Genomic DNA, 20,836 nt, shown 5'->3' on the forward strand with positions numbered 1-20,836 from the left:
AAAAATTAGAAAAATTAGAGACAAGATTGGAATATGCAGGTGGGCAAAACAAATACTGAACCCTGAATCATGATGTTTAAGAAGAAACCATGGAAACTAGTAAACCTTACTTTATAGACAAGAAAACTGAAACCCACAGAGGTTAAGTGATTTGCCAAAGGTCCCACAGTAAAAGAATCATCTAGTATTACCTCCTAAGCAACTAGAATTATTGCCCTATCTTTAAAAACGCTGCACACAAAAGATTCCAGAAAAATTATGTCTTCCCTTTGTTCACTGCAGCGACCAGGTGACATATTACAGTTCTAAGGAACTTCTTGATCCATGAGGTTAGAAAGCACATCCTGATGATTAACCTTTTACAACTTAAAATTATTCTCTCATATTCAAAGCATTGACACACAAGTATATATTGCCACTGCATAACAAACCACCTTAGAATCAGTGCCTCCAAGTCATTTTATATGCTCTCAATTTTGTGTATCAGTGATTTGGACTGGCCTTGTCTAAAATCATGGCACATTCATGAGTGGCTGTTGGTGTTAACTATTGACTGAACTCTAGCTTTTCGTCCAAAAGATGAGCCTGGGCAGCATGCCAAGCAGGTACAGAGTGGAAAAGCTCTTAGGGCCCAAAGCTCTGAAGTTACATACATCACTTCTACCACATTCTGTTAGTCAAAGTAAATTTTAAAACCAGCACAAATTCAGGAATTGGGGAAATAGGTTTCCCCTTCTTCATGGGAGGAACAACAAAGTCACGTTGCATAGGCATAATCATACAGGAGTGGGAGGAATTGTGATGCTTTTTGTACACAATATGATTGTCTATCACAATATGTCATTATTTCAAGAATGATACCAGCTAATTAAAGCTTATTTTAATTTGGAATGTTTAATGATTAAGAAAAGCAAAACAAGGAAACACTAGTCAATTGACTAATTGGCTGAGTTTGGCGGCCTTTGTAAATCTTACTGATTCCTCAACTTTTCTCATTGAACTTTTTCCCGTCATTCTGTTGTTTTCTTTAAGACTTTCATGTCCGTTTCATTCTGTTTCTAAATAGACCCCAAAAAAACACAGTATAAAAATCTAATATCAAGAACAAACGATTACAGTTCCTATGAACCTATCTATAAGGGTCCAGATGTTGCTAGAATTTGAATATGATATGACATTTTACAACACAATTAAATCCATAATTATGTACAAATCAAAGCATGGGCCAAAATAGAAGTTGACAGCTTAGAAAGGGTCATGGAAGAAAATATTTAGAAAGACAAATATTAAACTATTGATCTCGAACATCTAAGTAGCATGGAAGCAACATACTAAGGAAAAAGGGAAATGATAATGCTTTACCTGAAATACTTATTTTAAGGGAAGTAGGGAGTAGATTGCATCTGGGTGGCTGCCCTGGAGGTAGCTGCCTATCAGGAAATCCCTGATAAAGATGTTCCTCAGGGCGCACTTAGGTCTCGCTGGACAGGGAACCCCATACATGCACCATACTGCCTTGGCACCAAATCATACCTTCCATGCAAATGCGTTTTAGACAGCACTTATGTGAATTCCATGGGGAAAAAAATGTTATCGTGAATTCTGTTCATAAGTTTGTGTTATAATCTAATTATATTCCATGATAATTTTATCACTTATTGAATTTACCAAGTATTTTCTAGTTTTTCATTGAATCCTTATTACAAAGATCCTAGGTTACCTATGATCCCATTTACAAATAGGGAAACAGATCACTGGTGTCTGTGTGTGGATGTAAATCTTGGTCTGAATCTAGACCCTTTGCCTTGAGTTAAATGTGATTATTCCTCAAATTTTTTCTCCAGCCCAGACATGGCCCTTCAGTTTCTAAGCTTTTCTTTTAAATTTAATGAGGTACCATTGGTTTACAATACTTTATATGATTTAGGGGGATAATTTCACACCTCCTGAGATATGTTACCACACCATACCACCAACTAAGCACCCACAATCCTTTACCCTAGGCTTTTGGATGCCCGCCCTGCTTTGCTACCATGCCTGCCCTCCCTCCCCCTCTAGTATCCTCAATTCTACAGTCATATTTCTAGGGCTAGTTTTGGTTAAGTTTCATGTTCCTTTGTGTTTTTTGTTTGTTTCTCTATATTCCACACATGAGTGAAATCATTTGGTATTTGTGTTTCTAATTCTGACTTACTTCACTTTCCCTTCCAGTTCCAGCACATTGTCGCAAATGGCAAGAGTCTACCATTTTTCACATAGCTGAGCAGTATTCCATCGTGTATTATGCCACATCTTAACTCACTGCTTTGTCAATGACATTTAGGGTATTTAGGTTATTTTCATAACTTGGCAATTGTAAATAGTGCTTCAGTGAACATAGACATCCACATCCACATATCCCTTCAAATTAGTGATTTTGTATTCTTTTTTTTTTTTTCCCTACAAGAGCCAGGGTACAAGCCAGATGTGTGGGAAGGTGCGAGGATTTACCAGAGACAGAGCAGGGAGCAGAACAGGCAGACAGACCAAAATACACCACTGAGGGGAGCAGCAGACGAGACAGGAGAGATCTGCCGTGCCATGTGGGACCCTCGCCGGCAGGCATCGAACCCGCACTGCAGAGGCTGCGGACAGCTTCACAGCTGGTGGTGCTCAACCACCTGCATCACCAGGGAGGCCCTGATTTCGTATTCTTCAGATAGATACCTAAGAGTAGAACTGCTGAATCATATGGTTTATCTATTTTTAATGTTTTGAGGAAACTCCATAGTGGTGGACCAGTCTACATTCCCACCCAGAGTGGAAGAGGGCTCCTTTTTCTCCACACCCTCCACACATCTGTTGCTGGTTTTTTTGATGTGGGCTATTCCCACTGGAGTGAGGTGGTATCTCACCGTGTTGTTTTTTTTTTTTTTAAGATTTTTTTTTTTAAAGAGGCATGTATTTAATTAATTTATTTATTTCTTGTTTATTTGTTTGTTTATACATGCACTGGGTACAGTCAGAAGCGCGGGAGGGTGAGAGAATTCACCAGAGCCAGAGCTGGGAGCAGAGCAGGCAGAAGGACCAAAGTACACTGCTGAGGGGAGCAGCGGGCGGCAGGAGAGGTCTGCGCGCCATGTGGGACCTTCCTCCAGTGGCCGGGGAGCAACCCGGGATCGAACCAGCGCCCCAGAGGCTGCGGGCAGCTTCGCAACCCAGCGCTCAACCGCTGCGCCACGGGGGAGGCCCTCACTGTGGTTTTGATTTGCATTTCCCTAATAACAAGTGATATTGAACTTTTTTCATGTGCTTATTGGCCATCTGTATATCTTCTTTGATGATTACAGTGTATATATAATTACACACACAGTTACGAAGGAAAAGGAAAGTAAGGAAAAAATTTGGTGAGAATTTTTTAAAAGAATAACAGGGAATTGCTTTCTCCACTTAGACAGCATGACTTCTAGTTAGAAGGAAACTCCACAGAATCCAAACTGTCAAGATCCTTAGCAACACCTATGTTATACTACTAAAGCACCTGGTGACATCTAGATGCTTGAGTTAATATCACTGTTTCCAATGTCATGGACTGACGCTTCCTCCTTGGTACTTTTGTGAGGGACTAGCTAAATATAGTATCACTCTCTCTTATCAAAAACTCCTTCAGAAAAAAGTGAGTCCAAGTTCAGTGTCTCTAACCATTTCACTATGAGAAGAGACAGTTTGCCATCTCTGTCAGGAGTGGCAATTTCATTTTTGGGAACAAAGTTACTTTACATTTCTCAGAATTTTTTTAAGGGAACAATTTTATAACATATTCAAAAATTCCCCAACAATGGTAGTTCTGTTTTCTTAATCACTTGTGAAACTGAGAACTATAATACAATAAAGTGAGAGAACAGCTCATTAAAACCCCCTCATTTTTAAATTCTGGTATTTCTAGCCTCAGGAAGTTCATTTTAAACACACAATCCAGCCAGATGCATGAAGATGTAAAATAATATACAACTAGGTTAATAAAACAAATATCTAAAGACTATTCAACTTATTCAGAAAACATCTGAAACATTTGTATGCCATCTAACTGTCCCTTAGGAAAGCAAAAACTCATGTCTTCAAGAATTTCAAAAAAATCACAGAAGATATTTTATAGTCTACTGTTCATCCCTATAACATCCTTGTGTTGAGAAGAGGGAAAAGATTCTGAAGGGGAAAAAAAATGTAAAGAGATGACAAGGGGAAGAATTAACTAAGACTTATTGAATCACCATTCTCAACTGAACACCAGGCTAAGCAATTTACATTCATTGTCTCACTTATAAGCAAAGCAACAACATTTAACTGGCTTTCTAATGTCCTTCATATGTTCTCTGAGCACAGAGATGAAGACACACTCTCTCCTGTCTTTTTTTTTAAAAGATTTATTTTATTTATTTATGCATATAATACCCGGGGTGTAAGCCAGAGGTGTGGGAGGTGACAGGATTCACCAGAGACAGAGTGGGGAGAAAAACAGGTGGATCTACTGAAATACACTGCTGAGGGGAGCAGCGGGAAAGACAGGAGAGGTCTGCTGCGCCATGAGGGTTACTTCTCTGGCGGGGGATTGAACTTGTGCTACAGTGACTGGTGATAGCTTGATGGCGCTGAGACTTAACCCCTGTGCCACCAAGGAGGCTGTCTTTTTTTTTTTTTTTTTAATGTGGCCTAGGAAGGACTCACTTGCCCAAATCTAAAATATTCTCATTCTTATATTTGCATGACAGAGATAGAAATGTCGCAGATTCTACAAGTTGTCACTACACTCCCAGGAAAAAACGTCTGGGACACTGCTGGATATCTACAAATCTAGCGTTTGGCAGGAGCGTCATTGCTGCACATAAACCACACCTCACATACTGGGTTCTATCTAGATCCTGCACCTTCAAGGAGATAGAGACAAATGCGGGCATGTTCACTGGGAAAAACACCAATAGAAGAAAGACTTGAAATTGTGTCCTACTTGGACTGCAGTTTCACAAGTGATTAAGAAAACAGAACTACCGTTGTTAGGGAATTTTTGAATATCTTATAGTAATTGTTCCCTTAAAGTGGGGAAGTTTCACCCAGCCAGTGAAGACTTCAAATGCATGTGGGAATGCTGGATGACCATGAAGTATCTGTATTCTATTTGCCCATTCTTGCTATGTGTGAGAAATGCAGGAAGATCGATTTAATAGAACAAAGAATTTTCTAACCAAATTGTCCTAAAATGTAATGGGTTGCTTCAGGAAAGGATAAGTTAACTATCACTGAGAAATGTTTCCACTTTGGCTAGGCCCTTAACAGAAATTTTGCATAGAAAATTCTTTAGGTAGAACGTTGGATTAAAAAAGATGAATTGGATATTATTTCCAGCCCTGAAATTATGTAAGATGACTGTTAATTGAACCAATCCTTCATATCTCTGAATTTACAAAGTGTGAAATAAGGTAAATCTGAACAAACTTTTCTAACATGAACCATGCAATAAGAAATCAGACATTTCTTGCATGATTCAAAGTTAGAATATGCATTTTACTATTGGTTTCTTTCATAAGTTGAAACATAAACCAAAAAATCGACCCATTAATGCAAACACTGGGCTTGGGCATCTTTAGTTTATCCTCTAAAAAATCAATATAGAATTAGAGTATTTCATTTGTTCATATAACATATTCTTACTGAGCACCTATGATATGCTATTACCAGTGCTAGGGGTTAGCATATATAATAATAGACAAAACATTGTAGAGTACAGTACAATTACAGTCTCCCCACAGATTATATGAAGACTTGTTTTCACGCATATTCTTTCATGAAGTGACTTTCTGATTAAGAATACTGAGAATTTTTAAAAGACAAGGAAAATATGTTCCTGCTATTAAACATTCAACAGAAAAATTATGATTACTAACTTAGAAATAATTTGGGAAACCATATTTCTCCTAAATATCTAGTACTGTTTATACTTATGGGTTTAGTACAAATATGGGTTTAGTACAAATATATATGAATTGTCTTTACTTTGATTTATGCAAATTAATTTGTCTTTTTTCTTTTAAAGATACTCATTAAGAGAATACAATTACTTGCATAATTAGAAATGAAGACAATTTGCTGACTTTTCACTGTTTTTGAGTTGGTAGTATATACATCAGCACTCAAACCTTGGGGATTATCATGTCTAGTTCTTATATATCCCAATAGTTTGGTTTGCTACAAAGTTAAATTTTCAGTTGAGCTGGAAGTTTGGTAGTAGGATTAGGTTAGGAGCTAAAAAATAAATCAAGATTAAGTTATGTGATTTAGTTGACTGACAATACCAAGAATAATATACTGAAAATTGAATGAAGAGGAAGCCTTAAGTTCTTGCCACATATACAGCCATATTATGAAGGAATGAATTCCTGTATTCTTGTGGGCTTATTCAGAATTTTTTGTAGATAAAATGATCCCTGACTCTGTAATTGTAATTGATTAAACCAGTTATCATTTAAGAGTCACAGGCAAGCATATGTAGTCTGGCACTCAATGAAAATTTTGAATGAATGGACAAACGAGCAGAAATAGAAGTGAACTCAGAAGTGACTTAATAGCTACTAAAAAGAAAATGACTCACTCCCTAACTCATTCAATAAATATTTACTAATCTCTATAAGGCACTTTTGGTCAGATATTGTCCTAGGCTACATAAGCTATATAGATACTGTCCTAAGCTATATAAGCAAAACCAGGCATGACCATACTGGCCCCCAAAGAGTGTACAGTCTCATTGAAAAGACAAGTATTAATCCAAAAATCACCCTTAAAATACAAATATGATGTGCATGACATGATACACGGCATGATAAAAGGTAAGAAGATGCTATGAGGGGGTATAATAGAAGGATCTGACCTTGCTGCATGAAGGGGAGGCTTGCTAAAGGAAGTAACAAGGAATTACTCAGATGGAGTGAGGTTGAAAGAGCATTCCAGGAAGTCCTGGCAAGTACAAAGTTCTATGAAAGAAGGAGGGCTAGTGTGCCTTAGTACAGGGACCTGGTGTAGATGAGGTCAGAAAGACCCTGGTAGGTCTTGCGAAGAGGTCCTTTACCTCTAGGACAACGTAGAAGCATCAGAGTGCAAACACAGAGATTATAACTACAGACATGCATATAGGACAGGGAGGGATTTCTATAATAACCTTTGTGCACAGTCTATCACAATATGTCATTATTTCAAGAATGATATTAGCTAATTAAAGCTACTGATTTTGGGCCTCCCTGGTGGTGCAAGGGATTAAGCACTGCAATATGAAGCAGTCAGCAGCCTCTGCAGCACAAGTTTGATCCCTGGCCGGCCAGGGAAAAAACCACATGGTAAAGCAGACCTCTCCTGTCTAGTCCGCGGCTCCCCTCAGCAGTGTATTTCAGTCAATCTGCCTGTTCTGTTCCCCACTCTGTCTCTGATGGATCTTCTCACCACCCTGCATCTCTGGCCTTTACCCCAGCTCTTGTATGCAGAAATAATTAATCTTTAAAAAAAATAAAAATAAAGCTACTGATTTTAATTTGAAATGTTTGGTGATGCCTTTAAGAACAGCAAAAAAAAAAGGGCCTCCCGGTGGCGCAGCGGTTGAGCGCTGGGTTGCGAAGCTGCCCACAGCCTCTGCAGCGCCGGTTCGATCCCCGGCTGCTCCCCAGCCACTGGAGGAGGGTCCCACATGGCGCGCAGACCTCTCCTGCCGCCCGCTGCTCCCCTCAGCAGTGTACTTGGGTCCTTCTGCCTGCTCTGCTCCCAGCTCTGGCTCTGGTGAATTCTCTCACCCTCCCGCGCTTCTGACTGTACCCAGTGCATGTATAAACAAACAAACAAACAAACAAACAAATAAATAAATAAGACATGCCTCTATAAAAAAAAAAAAAAAAAAGAACAGCAAAAAAAGGGAACACTAGTCAAACCTATTCTCTAAACTGACTCATTAGTTTGGTGACCTTGTGTATATAAAGGATGGTGTGGATGAATATGAATTTCCAGAGGGCCCTGGTACATGCAGCAATGCCTGATCTCCCCAGTTTTGTATCTCATTTCATTGTTTCCTTAACCCCTGACAAACACAGTTGGTATGGTAAATGATGAATAAAACAAACAAACAAACAAACAAAAAATGGCAGCAATCAGAGACTGGGAGACCACGGTATACTCCTTTCTCTGTGCTTGAGGGCAGTAGGCCCCCCAGAAGGCCAGAGAAAGTGTACTGGGGACATGGACATATATATACATGTCATTGTGGTATTTGTGTGTATACATGTGTATATACATTACATAAACCATATAGATTGAGATATCATTGATTTATATAACTATAACAATGATAATATAATTATAAATGATATAATATTCACCCTTTTAAAATGAACAATTCAGTGGGTGTAAATTTATTTTCTGAGTTATGCAACCATCACCATCTAATTTCAGAGCTTTGTCATCATCCCCAAAAGAAATCCCCTGCCCATTAGCAGTTATTTTCTATTCCCTCTCCCTCCAGTCTCTGACAACCACTAATCTATTAATACTTTCTGTTTCTATGGACTGAAGGTTCCGATGTTCCCACATCCTTCCTAACACTTGTTATTGTCTTTTTTATTATAGCCATGTTATTTGGTATGAAGGTAAGTAGTAGTATATCATGTGGCTTTGATTTGCATTTCTCTGATAGTTAGTCATGCTAAGCTTCTTTTTAGATGTTTATTGGTTATGTGTATATCTTCTCTGGAGAAAGATCATGCCTGACCTTTAAATATCCCACCAGACTTTCATAAAGGTAAAAAATAAATAAATGATTATAAAGAAAGATCTGAGCCTAGACTCTAACTCTACTTTACATTTAATTATGAAGTGTTTTTCAATGGCTTGAATATACATTGAATGCAAGTAATGCAACTACCAAGTAAATTGAGTGTCAACTATACCTTATTTTGTTTGGAAGCCTAAGATTTGTTCACGATTTCAGAACACAGCAGCAGCAGCAGTGCCCTCCTGATATTTGAATTGCTGAAGCAGTGTGCCCTTCTATGTGGGTCTGCATTTGTTGCTGTGACATGCAAATATGTATCAGAGGGAACTTGAGATTCCTTTTTAACAGATTTAGAAACACAGGGAGCTCATGGAACCTTAATAATAAGGGCTATTTTAAGGATTTTATGTCATTTGTAGCATATTTTAACGGTATTAACAGTGTTATTGATGCTGTGACCAGTAAATATTAAAATTATATGACTTGTAATATTTTGGTTTTTTTTTTTTTTTTCAATTTTACTTTGATTCTGTTCCCAAAAGCCTGCCAAACAACCCTCACAGAAGCTTCTTCTGATACGGTATTGTTTTCCAGTCTGTCTTCCTCTTAGCCCATCTAAACATATTGTAAATGATCTAGGAACCCCCTTCCCTGGTCTACCAGTCAAGAGAACAAAGTCATCTGCATAAGCTTAAAGTCAGAGCAGACTTCCTTCTGTAAAGAAGTCAGGTAAGAATCTGATGTCTGTTTGGAGAAGTTTCTTTTTAGCTCTTGTGCCTGTTTTTTGACAGGATTATTTTCTTTGTTTTTGTTGAGTCTCATCAACAGGCATATGAAAAAATGTTCAACATCACTTGTAATCAGGGAAATGCAAATCAAAACTACCATGATATACCATCTTACACCAGTGAGAATAGCACATATTAAAAAACTAGCAGCAACAAATGTTGGCGAGGTTGTGGAGAAAAAGGAACTCTCCTGCACTGCTGGTGGGAGTGCAAACTGGTCCAACCACTATGGAGAGCTGTGTGGAGATTTCTTGACCTACTAAACATAGAGTTTCCATATGATCCAGCAATTCCACTCCTAGGTATTTACCCAAAGGACACAGAAACTTTAATTCCAAAGGGCACCTGCATCCCTATGTTTATAGCAGCACTATTTACAATAGCTAAGCTATGAAAACAACCCAAATGCCCAAAAATAGATGACTGGATCAAGAAGATGTGGTACATATACACAATGGAATATTACTCAGCAATCAAAAAAGATAAATACATGCAGTTTGCAGCAACATGGATGGAGCTAGAAGGGATCATGCTCAGCGAAATAAGTCAGAGAGAAAAAGAAAAATACCGGATGGTCTCACTCATAGCAGGAATCTAGAAAACCTAAATAAGGGACCAGGAAAAAGACAAATTAATACAAAGTAAAAATCAAAATCAACAAGCAGCTATAAACCAGAGATGCACTATGGGGGAGCGGGGGGTGGAGAGAGGAAGGACTAGGGTCAAAATAAGGGGGGTGCAATTGTATGGGGAATATAACCAAAATGAAAATGCATACATTGTGCAAAAATGAAAAATGATGTAAGAATTATATAAAATAAACTGTTTTTTAAAAAAAGAATGATTAAAGCAATCTGTATCCTGGGGGGAAAAAAAAGAATCTGATATCTGCAGGTAAACCAGCCTTTCACCCACAACTAAAAAGGAGACAGCTGAAGAAGATGTTAAGGATGGGTACCCAGCCTTTGCATCTCCACATGCTTTAGAAGTGCATGCTTTAGAAGTCAGCAAAATGATTAAATCCCAGCATTTGCCCTCCTTTTCACATCAATATTCAACATTTCTTTAGTTCCAGATAACTTGGGAAATCAAAAGATCTGAACCTGAAAAAGGAAAACCAGAAGCCCCCTATCAAGAATAACTGCATTTTACAATCACTCATTCTCCCTTCTTTTTCTTCCTCAACACATATGCTACTCAGTAACAATGTTTATAAACTGAACTCATTCTTGTGATTATCAGAGATTCTAGCAAATTCAAGCCGTACTTTGCTTTCCTAATAAACTCTTTGTCGAATTATCATTGAGACTTTTCTTTCAGTTAACTCCTATATATATGTAAGGGTACAGTACCCAAGAACTTTTCAGATACAAAGATTGGATGCAGGGGCCTCCCCGGTGGCGCAGCGGTTGAGCGCTGGGTTGCGAAGCTGCCTGCGGCCTCTGCAGCGCCGGTTCGATCCCCGGCTGCTGCCCGGCCACTGGAGGAGGGTCCCACATGGCGCACAGACCTCTCCTGCCGCCCGCTGCTCCCTTCAGCAGTGTACTTCGGTCCTTCTGCCTGCTCTGCTCCCCGCTTTGGCTCTGGTGGATTCTCTCACCCTCCCACGCTTCTGACTGTACCCAGTGCATGTATAAACAAAAGAAACAAACAAATAAAATAAATAAATAAAGCATGCCTCTATTTAAAAAAAAAAAAAAGATTGGATGCAATAAGATTTTTTTTTTCTTAACAGGAAAGGTGTATTTATTGAAATATACTGCTGAGAGGAGCAGCGGGTGATGGCAGAGGCTGCCAGATGCAATAGGATTTTTTAAAAAGATTTATTTTGTTTATTTATGCACACAAGAACTGGGGTATAGGCCAGAGGCGCGGGGTTGGGGAGTGAGAGGATTCACTCACAGAGACAGAGTGGGGAGCACAACATGTGGATCTACTGAAATACACTGCTGAGGGGAGCAGTGTCAAGACAGGAGAGGTCTGCTGCAGCGCCAGTGGCTCAGCTCTGGCAGGGGATTGAACTCCTGCTGCAGTGGCTGGTGATAGCTTGATAGAGCAGAGACTTTAACCCTTTCACCACCAGGGAGGACCCCACAATAGGATTTTAAGAGAGGAAATGTATTTTGTGTGTGATATTTCATCACCCCATGCCCAATGTCATAATAAAGGCACTCATTTCACATTGTACTGACAAATAAGACCAAACTTATTTGTATGACTAGCATGCTTCCTCATCTTCTCCATTGCAACTATCTATAATTTTTCTTGGCTCTTATCTACACTTCAATTATGGTTATTTCCATCTTTCTTATCATATACAAATGAGTCCGATCTGGAATTACATATCTTAATTCCAGTTTATATTTTCATTTCCACTGGTACTACTGCTCTTTCATTTCCTTGTGTATCTTGTACAGAAGAGTTTCTTACTTAAATTCAAACTTTTCATTATATTCAGACTCACGCACCTCACCCCTGCATTATTATCTTCCAGTCTAGGCATGCCCAGGCATTTACACATTGAAAGATTTATTATTTTATAATACGTTACTTTCTCTTTATTTCTCCTTTATATTAGGTTTAGGTTATTATATTGATTTTTTTTGAATCACATGTGGGATAATGTATATTAACTCTGACTTTCATTTCAGGATAATAAAGGAGGCGTTATGAGACATTAGTTATGAGAATGAACAAATGATTCGAGAGAGTCGCGAGCCATTGCTCTACAGCATATCCTCACCCTCAGGGCGGCAAGCTGCACCACCCGACTATATAGGAGGAGGAAAGTTCTCTTCTCTACACTATACCCGGCTGTGTGATCTCAGGTGAGTAGACTTGGTTCTTGACATGCTACGGGAATTTAGATAATCACCTCTAATCCAAGCCTGCGTTAGAGGTTAAAGAAGAGAGGTAACTTGCCTTTCATCCCCAGAGCAGTAAGCCTCAAGGCTCAGCTTCAAAGGTGGAAGACAATGCAAACAGTGACTTAGGGGAAATTTAAAATGTGTTATTCTAATGATTGCTAGCTATTAATGCTCTGAGCTACAGTATAGGGGATAACATAATCATGTTCAGGTTCTATAAACGCCACCTGGGGGACCTCCCTGATGGCACAGGGGTTAAGAAGCAACCTATGAAGCTGTCCGCAGGCACTGCAGCATGAGTTTGATCCCCAGCCAGCCAGGGAGCAGCCCACATGGCGCAGCAGACCTCTCCTGACTCACCCGCTGCTCCCCTCAGCAGTGTACTTCAGTCAGTCTGCCTGTTCTGTTCCCCAGTCTGTCTCTGGCGAATCCTCTCACACCCCAGCCCCGCATCTCTGGCCTGTACCCCAACTCTTGTATGCCTAAATAAATAAAAAACAACGCCACCTGGAATGCAGAGATCTGACTGTGAGAGGTGATATATTAACTCAAGAGAACAGAGCAACCTTTCTCATGTTCTCTAAAATGTAGTGCACAGTTCTCTAAAATGTATTACCCCAGGTTCCCACTTGGTGTCAAATCTTATTAAATTAATCTTTGATCACTAAACGCCATCAGGGACCTAAAAGAATTGATAGCATAACAATATAACTTATAAAGACATGAAAAATATATATAGGTAGAGATTAATTATTTTAAGAGTTTAATTACTTTACATCCTAACATTACGTTTTGATTATTTCCTAGTTGCTCATCTGTGGTCTTGCTTGATATATCTTCTAGCTAGTAAAAGCAGCCTTATGATGGGAGACCAGAGGCTGTGGGGTGAACTGGAAAATACGGATTCTTGCATTCTTATGTGGAATCTCCCCCTTTGTTTTAGTTTTAAAATATAATTTAATAAAATTAAAAAAGAGCCAACATCAAGCCATCTTCTACATCATTGGTGATATTATAGCAGCAAGAGTTAGTTGATCCATGTGAAGTGTTTAATGAACATTGTATCATTGATCCAGCCAACACTATGTGATTTTCCAAATAGGAGAAAAGGAAAGAGTCATTAACTGACTCAAATTATGATGGACAGAAAGTGGGTATAAATTGTATCAAATGGAACACTTAAGTCAAGATGGCCAAGAAGAAAGGACTCCTGAGAACCTCATAGACTTTTTCCATCGGAAATACTCAATAAGAAAGAAAAAGTGTTTCTATTGGGAAAAACAGAGACTAGGGTTATTGGATTTCTTGATCCCTTTCAGACAGAGGATTCTGTGATTCGTTAAGAACTGGAACTAAAATAAAAGGATTTAAGGGTTTTGGGTTCATTTGTTGGCTGTTTACTTGATTAAAATTACTAGTTTATTTTGTGCCTCTTAGTAACACATGTTTTCTGTTTCTTTTCCTTGTATTACCAGTCTTATAAAAACCTTATAACAAAATGGAGATCCTTTAAGAAATATGACTTTTCACTGTACAGATTCAGCAATCCTTTTGCCTACTGCATTGGTGTTCTAGGGTAACCATATTATGTACCACAAATTAAGTGGCTTAAACAATAAACATTTATTAACTGTGTTGCAGTTCTGGAAACTAGAAGTACAAGATCAAGGACTTGGCAGGACACATACTCGCTCTGAAGGCACTAGGGAAGGATCTGTTTCAGGCATTCCTCCTAACTTCTGGTAGTTCTTTGGTTTGTGAGAGCAGACCAATCTTCATATGGTGTTCTCCATTGTGTGTATGTCCTTATGTCCAAATTTCCCTTTTTTATAAGGACACCAGTCATTTTGTATTAGAGATCTACCCAGTTCCAGTTGTACCTGGTCTTAACCACAAACTCTGCAAGAACCTCATTTCCAAATAAGGTCATATTCCGAAGTACTAAGGCTTAGGACATCATATAACCTTGGAGGCAGAGAGGAGGAAGACACAATTCAATCTGTAACATTTACCTTTTTGCTTAAAGCAATAATGCTTTGCCTTTGAAATTATGACTGTGGGAAAGGAAGTAAAATGGTGGTTTTGAATAGTGATATGTCAGCCACGACTTCTAGTTTCAATTTCTAGTCCTCCAGCTTATTTTTCTTCTTGATTTTGAGGAAGAAAAATACCAGAAGTCTTGGATAGTCAGAAGTGTCCATAAGTCACTCTGAGTGCTCTTTGTGAGAGAAAACATAATACCAATAGATACAACTACTTGTCATGAAAGAATACGCAAAATTACCAGTCAAGCTTCAAAGCATCAAGAAATTGCTACTTTTAGATTTAAGAATATAAACACTGCTGATTTACACCTCAGCTTCCTGCAGCCATTTTCCTCAAGAATAAGAATCTTTGAAGCAAAACCCAACCCAAGCAAAATCATGAAGTAAAAGAGGGAGTTTCCTTCCCTGCACACCTGCATCCTAGCCAGAATCCTCTGGGGTCCTGTAGACATGGGGCTTGAGCCTGCCAGCACTGCTGTTCGGCCAATCCTGCCACTAACACTCAGAATTTGTTATTATGAATTTAACCCATGGAAATCTACCAGTTCTGAATTTCCTTAGGATCAGCATCTCTAAATCAATAATTTGATTGAATCAAAAATTTGATAACATGGTAGTGCAGCAAGATCAAGGCTCTTTCCCTCCTAAGTAAATCTGTTTTGAAAAAAAAAAAAACATAAACTGTCAATAATGGTGAATACTTCATATATAATAGAATACAAGGTCTTTCACTGGGATTTTTCAGGGAGCGATAACTACGTAATTTGCCGGGTCTAGCACAAAATGAAAATGCAGGACCCTGAAACTGGTGCCCCTACCCACAGGAGTTAGGCAACCCCTACAGGATTGTCACATACTCAGTGCCTGGACTGGTGGTGTTCAGGAAAGGTTCTCTGAGTCACCTGCCAAACATGCCTTGGTACCGCCACCCTGAGACACCATGGGGCATGCACCTGACTCTGACCCTCCTTTGCACCTGCACCCAGGCTACCACCCAGGGCAGAAGGTGGCAAAAGAATGTAGATTTCCCCTCTCTGCTGAGGTGACCTGATTGCTAGTCCAGGCAAAGGGTGGCAATGGTAGGGGGCAAAGGTCAGGAGGAGGAGGCAAGGTGGGCCCAGAACGCCAGGGGACAGAGAGCAGGTGGCCAAACACCTGTCCAGGGGACAAGATGGAGGCAGATAGTACAGCACGTGAGCCAAAGTTCCAAGACCCTAGCAAATGCTTCCTTGCCCCATCAGACTTAGAAAACACAAATTCAAAGATACAATTATTGAGTTTCATGCCACAGAGCATGAAAGCGATTATGAGTGACTCTGGGGAGGAAAGAGTGAAATGTTCATACAAGGAGATCTTTGTAATTGTCCTGCAATCACATGGTGTCATAAGGACACCAAGACACAGTACAAGCAGTGTAGGACTTGACATGGAAAGATCCAGAATTGGGGCCTCCCTTGCAGTACAGGGGGTTAAGGAGCAGCACTATGATGCTATTCACAGCCACTGCAGCACCAGTTCGAATGCCCAGTTGGCCAGGGAGCTACCCACATGGTGCAGCAGACCTTTCCTCTCTTGCCCACTACTCCCCTCAGCAGTGTATTTCAGTCAATCTGCCTGTTCTGCTCCCCACTCTGTCTCTGGTGAGTCCTCTCATCCCCGCACCTCTGGCCTATATCCCAGTTCTTGTATGCATAAATAAAAAAATTTAAAAAGAAAATATCCAGATTTGTGCCCTGACCTTCTAGCTTACTAACTAAATATTATCACTAAACTTTCAAAACTAGGGATTTTGTCCTGAATAATAGTATCCTCCATGATAGGAGCCCTCATATAAGGGCTTATAAGGGTTAAATTAACCCTTATAAGATTAGTGTGAAGGACTTTAAGCTAGCCATCAGTCATTTCCCTCTTCTTTGAGGACACAGAAAGACTATGTTTCCTTGTCTTTCTTAGAGATAGGCAGAGCCTCGCAGCTAAGTTCTCTCAAAGAATATGTGAATAAAAGGGACATGCCACTCCCAGGCCAGGCCCAGAAAAATCTCCTGCAGTGGCTTCTCTATGCCCGTCCATTCTGTAGGCTGGTTTTAAATGACAGTAAGAGCCTAGAAACAGCCATTCTTAACTTGGAGCACATGGAGTCCCAAAAGATCTATGAATAAAATTTAAAGAGTCTGTGACTTAGTAGAGGAAAGCCTCTAAATCTTTAATTTCACTCACCTCTATTTGAAATACTGCACTTCCTGTCTTTATTTATGTAGGCAACAAAGCACAATACTACTAACAGTAACTGACTTTTTCACCAAAATTGTCATATTTTAGTAGAGTTGCTGCAGACATCTCAAAATACAATGTATGCACATCACAATTTTGATATTATAGTACTTATTAAGCCCACTGCTGGATCTTATTATTTAATGCAGTAATAAAAAATATATATTACTATATCACTAAACATGTATAGCTGTATCTTGTAATACTTGAACAGGGATATTTCAACATAATTTTCATTATATAATTTTATATATTTTACTTTATGTATTTGTAACATTATTCCAAGAGGAAGTTTAGAGGTTTGCCTATCCACAGCGCAAAAGTTTAGGGCCTCTGGTGTGATTGTACTAGGAGAAAAAAGTCTGGAGATGAAAGTCTATTTGCGGGGGCCTCCCCGGTGGCACAGTGGTTGAGCGCTGGGTTGCGAAGCTGCCCGCGGCCTCTGCGGCGCCGGTTCGATCCCCAGCTGTTCCCCGGCCACCAGAGGAGGGTCCCACATGGCGCGCAGACCTCTCCTGCCGCCCGCTGCTCCCCTCAGCAGTGTACTTCGGTCCTTCTGCCTGCTCTGCTCCCCACTCTGGCTCTGGTGAATTCTCTCACCCTCCCGCGCTTCTGACTGTACCCAGTGCATGTATAAACAAAACAAACAAACAAATAAATAAATAAAAACATGCCTCTATTAAAAAAAAAAAAGAAAGAAAGTCTATTTGCTCTGTAATCTCACCTGCACAACATTCTGGGTAAAGCGAACACAGAAGGACAGAAATCAACGGGGAAGGAAGAAGATTGGCTTCAGAGGGGCATAAGGGTCACAATGAACATGGTGTATGTCTTGAATGCAAGAGAGGTTATACGATGATTTATTTGTTAAAACTCACTGAGCTGTATACCTCAAAAGGGAGCACTTCACTGTGAGTAAATTGCACCTAAATTAACCTGACTTTAAAAAACAAAAAGAGCAGTGTCATCAGATGACAGGAGCCTACCTGAGGTCTTGGAGGGGACACAAGCAGTGACAACTGCCCAGAGCTGATATGTGAGGGAGAAATCTTCCATTGCTTGACTCCAGGCTTGGATATTTTAGATACCACAGCACATTCCGTAGAAGTATTTTGTAAACTGTTAAACAAAATACAAATACAGGAATGAGGAATACTCCTGTTCAAGTTCTGACCCTGCTACTTCAGAGGTTTGCATAATTTGGACAACCACTTAACTTCTCTGAATTTCCAGTTCCGCATGCATAAAAATGGCCAGATGGACAATACTCCCCTTGCATTGTGTTGTCAAGATGAGAGGTTCATAGATCTGAGCTTAGAACAACCAGTACATGAACAGTTCTTTACCTGCTTGTGTTTGGAACATTACTTAATGTAATTGTAGACCCTGCCCTATAAAATCTGGTATCAGACTTTCCTTAGCAAACTTACTTGTGGAGATATAGACTCCCTACTTATCAAGTAACTTCCATATCTCATAATTAAGTGGGAAGTTCAAGATCAACTATTCTAATCCTTTCATTTTCCATTTCTGCTTAGGGAAACAAAACCAAAGCAATAGTCTGGTTTTAAGTTCTGTGGGACAGAATTGGCCTCCATGGGCCAGAATGCAAAGAAAAGGTCCTGAAAATCTCCACATTCGGGGTAAAAGTCACAGTGGTTAAGGGCAAGGCACCACCCCACAGGGCAGGTGGACAGCTGCCATTCTGGAAGAAATAAGGAAGGAAGAACTGAAAGACAAGGGGTTTCAGTTTGGGAGGCTACGATTTTATTGAAATGAGGTTATTCTCTTTATTTCCTGAAGTCAAAATAAGGCAAAACAGAAAGACAGAGCATTCCGACACTATCTCCCTCAACTGAACTGGGAACTAGAGTTTAGTGTTTTGTCTGAGAGTCAATCAAGGATTAGTCAGATGCCACCTCAGAAAATGATAGACCTGAGAGAAACTTGCCTAGAAGAAGCAACCTGCATTTCTACTGTTTGGATCAACAGGATTATCTTGTGTATCTCTGGATCAAGATGTCAGGGTCAGACTCAGAATCTGAGCCCAAGTCATCTTGCTCTACTGCACCCGACAACTGGTGGGACCTCAAGTGAACTGGACCATCTCTAGCAGGGGCTGTAGCCATGGTAGCTATAGAGTCCAAGCCAGATCCCCCCTGCTAGGAATGGTACAAAGGAGGTTCCTCATAGCATCCTTCAAAGAACCAAGAAATACACCTCAGAGAGAATCAGATTTTGGTTGCTACCACAAAATGTGAATGTATCTACACCAGTCGCAATCAGCAGCAGTAACTGCTCCTTCAATCTGAGCCATCCTATAAGGACATCATTGCCTCTGTCTTTCCAGCCTCCTTCTCACCACAGGGCAAGCAGTGAGAAAGTAAAGGGTGAGGGAGGAGCCTCCATAGTAAGTCATTGTGCGTTCTCACCCCACTCTAGTTAGCCAGACCATAAACCACTGCTCTGGCTCCTACAACCACTGCCACTACCAAAGCCAGTGCCACCACCGATAGCCACCACCATTCTGCCTATGACCATCGTGACCTGTACCAAGCAACCAGAGCCAAAGGACTCACCGTATAGGAAGAACTGTGGGTGGAGACTTGGGCCAAGGATGAGCTTAAAATTTGCAAATGAATAAAAAGATGGCTGAGAAGTCTTAAAAGATGGCTGAAAAGCTGCTCTAATGACTGTGTCTTCTTCAAAGTTGTGAAATTGCACCAGCATGCCTAAAAGAAGCCCATTACTCAAGAGCTGAACATAACTTAAGAATATGGGGCCTCCCTGATGGCGCAAGGAGTTAAGTTGATTTAAAAGGGAAAGTTGTCAGAATGACCCAAATCAATTATTAAAGTCTATCAAAGACTCAGCACCATCAATTGAAATAATCCCAGTATTTTGACCTCTTAGGTACATTTCAGTACTTATAGTCTATGAGTATTGAGAGTATTGAGCATTGAAAACAAACTCCTGGTGGAATAATTGTGTAATTCAAATTACCAGCACTTTAATTTGTTCCAAAGTTTTCATTTTCCATTTTCTTAAAAGGAAAGTGCCATTCCTATAAAAAATATGCTTCTTCTGAAGCATGACTTATTCCACTTCACCTTCTGAAATCTAAATAAGGAATATACCAAAACATCGACAAGTTAGCTCAGGGCAAAAGAATTATGCATTATTCTTGTCTTTATATTTTATGTTAAATTTTTTCTTATAATATTAAGGTAAGGTTAGATGAGCTTGTGAGGTTTCATTAAAGCCAAGAGAAATCCATCATTCACAATGCCTGTAGCCAGATCAACTATTCAAAAGTAAAGAAAGACTTTTTTTTCATAACTTGGCATAGAAAGTTTTCAATAAACAAGATGAACAGAGATGTTTCCCATTATTTTCTTCCTTTTACTTCTAACATTTCACAGATGGACTGACTATATTACATGGGTATTAGGCAGGAACTTTGTTTGGGAAGAAGTCCCAGTAGATCTATTTCAATTGTAACAGAGTTTTTAAATGTTGAAATATTTCCTACTCTAAATAAAGAATATTCATTGGACTTTACAGAGAAATTCTTTTAAAAGTACATAGTTACTATGTATCAATATAACCCTTTGTCATGCTCAATGGTCCCACTTTCCAGAAAGTGTTACTCTCTTTGGCTGATAAGCAGTTATATTATAATGAAAAAGGATTCATATTTTAGCTACTTACTCTTTATTGCAGCAAGATTGAAGTTTTTTACATTCCCTAATATGACTCTAAAATGTGTTTTCTTTAGCATAGATCTATTGTTTTCACTTTAAAATGTTTTTAATTTAGATTTCCTTTAGGTACTTCCTGCGAATTTTATGGGTCTCCATTCTTATTCTTGCTGTCGTTGTCATTTCTGAAATCAATGAAGCACAGCCTTTTATAAAGTGTTGCCTTGCACCAATCCAGTGAGCTCGAAGAGGCTCTAACATTCTATTTCTCTACAATTTCCTACCCAAAGAATGACTCTGTGGAATGATGTTAAACTAACTTTATAAACTAACGTCATTTTTGTCATTTTCCATATACTGTGTGATTGTCTTTGTAGTATGCTTT

Source organism: Talpa occidentalis, unplaced genomic scaffold, assembly GCF_014898055.3.
Source record: "Talpa occidentalis isolate TD23 unplaced genomic scaffold, MPIMG_talOcc4v2.1, whole genome shotgun sequence".
NCBI classification, from domain to species: domain Eukaryota; kingdom Metazoa; phylum Chordata; class Mammalia; order Eulipotyphla; family Talpidae; genus Talpa; species Talpa occidentalis.